The sequence below is a fragment of the Cynoglossus semilaevis genome, chromosome W (genome assembly GCF_000523025.1).
Source record: "Cynoglossus semilaevis isolate Cse_v1.0 chromosome W, Cse_v1.0, whole genome shotgun sequence".
Classification (NCBI taxonomy): domain Eukaryota; kingdom Metazoa; phylum Chordata; class Actinopteri; order Pleuronectiformes; family Cynoglossidae; genus Cynoglossus; species Cynoglossus semilaevis.
In genome coordinates, this window is record NC_024327.1 from 1,472,089 (window position 1) to 1,472,457 (window position 369).

Below are 369 nucleotides of genomic sequence, written 5' to 3' on the forward strand. Positions count from 1 at the left end.
CTTTTGTTTAAGTAATTATTGCACACTTTCTGTAAATCCTATAAACTTCATTTCACTTCTTAAATATCACCGTGTTTGTTTGCTATATGATATATTTAATTGAAATTGCTGTTTCGAACAACCAATGACCCATAAAGGAAAATCTTGAAAATGATCAGGGGTGCCCAAACTATTTCATACCACTGTACATACAGTAATAAAAACTTAATTTATTTTTTCTATGCTTTGTAGAAACATCAAGTGTTGATAAAAAATGTAAATGTCTATAAACGTGTCTTCTGTCATGCAAATGCTCAAGATGGAAAAAAAAATGTTTACAGCTCAGCTGCTCAGAATTATGGAATTGGAAATGCAAACCTTGGTGTGTGA